Source organism: Pygoscelis adeliae, unplaced genomic scaffold, assembly GCF_000699105.1.
Source record: "Pygoscelis adeliae isolate BGI_AS28 unplaced genomic scaffold, ASM69910v1 Scaffold22, whole genome shotgun sequence".
NCBI classification, from domain to species: Eukaryota; Metazoa; Chordata; class Aves; order Sphenisciformes; family Spheniscidae; genus Pygoscelis; species Pygoscelis adeliae.
Genome location: NW_008824350.1, coordinates 4286579 through 4290232, shown reverse-complemented (window position 1 = coordinate 4290232; position 3654 = coordinate 4286579). Strand labels below are relative to the sequence as shown.

The 3654-nt window shown below is 47.9% G+C and overlaps 1 protein-coding gene across 1 annotated transcript in view; it reads right to left on the bottom strand.

Annotated features, from left to right (window-relative positions):
* Window positions 1–3654, bottom strand: part of LOC103912825 (transmembrane protein 263-like) — a 192422-nt gene that overhangs the window by 12472 nt on the left and 176296 nt on the right. The window lies entirely within an intron of this gene.

The window sequence follows — 3654 nt, the reverse complement described above, 5'->3', positions numbered from 1 at the left end:
CCTCCTCAACTCAAAGATGTCCCTTCAGCCTGGTGAACCCAGTTCCCAGCAGGGATTTCATGCGAGACCAGTATCAGAAATATTGCTAATACTTTTGCTCTCATTCGTTTTACCAACTGCTGAAAATCCTCCCATATGCCTGACTGGGATAGCGATGTGCTGGGGAAGGCTGAAAGCCTGGAGAATCTGAGACCCCTCCGGGATCACTGCCCTTCTCTAGTACCTACCTGTTTTAAACCAAAGCCAAGCAAAGCCAGACTTCGCCATCAGAGCAAAGGGCTCAGTGGAAAAATTCAGCTGCACACCTATAGCAGCCTTTCAGGTCTCCATGTTAAGATAACATTTACTGTCTTGATTCTGTAACGTAGCCCAGCCTGGCAATGCTGTCATGCTTTTGCTATCAGGAAACGAAGGGCAACATTACCCTCCTCCACAGATTCCCCTTAAATTTTCTTCTGCAGCTCTGTACACATGGGAAGCAACAGGGCAGAACGATTGATTCCTTTAAAAATGAGGGAGTATCCAAGGATGCTTTCAAGTACCACAGTACAGAGCTGCGGGATCTGTGTGTCAGGTACCTTCCCAGCTTTCACATCAGGGTGTCCAGCTCAGCTTGTGGTCCACAAGCATGCACTTGCTACCCTCATTCGACAGGATAAAACCTTCAGAAACTCCAGATCCCAACATGCCACACTCCAGCTTGGCTAGTGCAATCATTACAGAAACTCATTTGCACCTTTATTTTCCTCCCTTTGTTTCCAATCAGATGCATACAGGGAATGACTGGAGTGACATGAATCTAATCAGAGGCTGATGCCACATCATAAATCCCATCAAGCTATCTTCCAGTCCCAACAGGCCCTCCACCGAAACAAAACATCTCGAAACGGCCTAGAGAACCCCTGTGTACATCGTGTCCCCAGCAGGGATTCTTAATGGGCTCAGTAGTCAGAAACTGGGCTTTATTTTAGAAAGTACAAACAAAAATCCTTTCTATTTAAATACCCCCCCAGCTCTTAATGGTGCTTTTCTGGACTTTTTTCCTAGCAACAAACCAACTCTGTATTAAGGAATTCCAGGGAGAGAAATCTTAGTTCTCCAACAATGCTACAGCAGAGCTCAAATGGCCTAGGAGACCCTGCACACACATTTCATGCCTGCTGTGCACAAGCACACATCTGCTCAAGCAAAAGCTGTGGCAGCAGGACATTTGCAGTCCTGTTCACCATTCAGCCAGAACAACCTAAGGGGGCCACTTCAACTCTCAGATGCCTTCAACTCAGAAAATCCAGCTGACATCACCAACCCTAGCCCAGGCTGCAGAACTTACCAGTCCTAAATGCTGAGCCCTGTTTCTGAAATGGACTAAAAAGACACGTGGCCTCCGATCCACACCTTCCAGATTTCTGCTTAAGAAGTTTTATCAAGCCTCCTGCAGCCGCATTCAAGCACCTTGGCAGGTAGGGGCCACCCTGAGCACAGATAAATGTTGTCTGCTGAGCACTAAAGGCCTCTCTTCCCCTACAGCAACAACTTGGCTATCTGAACTCCAGCTGGCTGATGGCAGCACCTGGATGCTGTCCAAAGGCAGTAAGTTTCTTGCAGCTGAATATGTTTAGTCCCTCTCCTAAGGCACAGTCTCCATTACACAGCTATTGTTTATGACCCCAATTATCTTCCAGAAACTGGTTCTTGCCTGCAGTTAATAACCAAGGCTAAGTGATCAACCGTTAGGACTCCAGCGAACTGGTTGTTAACTTCTCTGTTGACCAAGTTCAGAGTCTTTTACTGCTATTAGAAACTCAGATTAATGATGCATAACAGAAACAAACTCTCCTGTGACACAGCTAGGTGAGGGGGAAAAGAATCACTCCTTTTTCCTGGAGGTATCAGCTGAGCAGGGAGGAGACGAGCCTTCCTTTAACTCACTTCTCAGCCTCCCCTCATGTCTGGGAGATGACAAAGAACATCTTATTTTGCAGAGTACTTTAAACTTTTCTTGGGACCTGGATCATGTGGGCAGATCTGTATGTAAAATGGGCTCACTCTCTGGAAACTGCTTTCAGGGACCTTTTCCAAACTAATTCCTACCCTAGTATTTCAGATTTCCAGCAGTCAACAAGAGCAGGCCAATACTGCAAATCCCTGTGGGGCAGGAAAACGAGACCTCACTTCAGAAAGAAAGGCTATATAGACCCAACGTGCAGCATGTAGAAATGAATCTCAGGTTTCAAGGAGACATCTACGTCCAGTAACAGACGTATTGTCAGCCTTTCCCAGCCTACTCCTCACAGGCTCATTTGTAAAGCAGCCCTCCAACAACTCATCAGAAAACAGTAGCTTCAATTCAGAAAAAGCTAATGCTGCTTCCCTTTCACAGCTCTTAATCTTGTCTTCTGAACGCTAATGGGAGACCATCAGCCTTGCCCTCACAGGCTCACAAGGGCCACTAGGTATCTTACAGGACATAATTTTCTCAAGAGATTCACCAACCCCTACTGCTCCATAAAGCATGGAAGTCTGATTTTGGGGAATTGCCACCATGGTCTTGGGCAGCCAGTCTGTCCCAATCCATCCAGAGACACTCTGAGAGCACCAGAAAAATAAACCCAGGCAGTGCAGCTCTGCAACCATGTGGCTTTGGGACAAACGGACAATGACATGGGAAGGGGAAGAGTGTCTAGAACAAGCATAAGGATTCCTGGTTGGTTATGTGCAACATTAGGACTTGGTGCCTACAAATGACTTTGCGTGCAGTGAGCTCACTGCCTGAATCTTGGAGCGTGACTGTCTCCTCCGGCTGCCGCAGATATGCAGAGAACAAGGGAAGGAACAGGGCACTGCTTGCTGAAAGGTCTTCTACAGCCAACCTCTCCTGCTCAGATGCCTGCCCCTCCAGCTCCCTTCTGACATCTGAGGAGCCAACACTGGGACAGCTGACATTCAGGACCCCCTCCTGGAAATCTGCCATATGCTGTCCAAAAGACATTTATTCTCCTACCACTCCATGCATCAGCTAGGAAAAGGCAGACAAGAAAGGAAACCTTCAGGAACAAAAGAGGGCACCTTTTCCTGTCTGATCAACTACTGGATGATAGAAGACCACAAATGTGTGTCACCATAGGTGAGAGCCGGGTGAGGATGGATTCCTCTGTGCTATCAGCAGATGGTGAAGGAAGAGCCAGTGATAAGTTAGAGGTAACAGATTTTCTGGTGTTGCGAAGAGGAGGTGTGAAGAGTGCAGGATCATCCTGCACTGATGAAACGGCACTCAGAGAGTGGAACATTTCCTGCGAAAGTTTGCTAGTGCTTTTTGTGTGCCCAGTCCATTCCCAGCCACAACACCCATAACCATGCAAACACAGTGACACTTTCTAATGAAAGTCGAGCACTATTTATTGTGTGTGTGGCTGCCATCAACAGAGAGGATCTGTCAGCAGACACCCCAGCACCCAGCTGCCCCACAGAGGCACCTGAAGTGCAACTGCAACAAGCACAAACAAATGCTTGTGGTGTGAGGCCGTGCCTGTAAGTCAACGGCCACCAGCTAGTGACCACATAACAACTCACAGTGAGCCTGTGGGCCTGCATGGTCCGGAGGGAAGCTGAGTGGCTGCTGAGTCCTCAGCTGCCATCCTCCACCAGGGCTTGGCA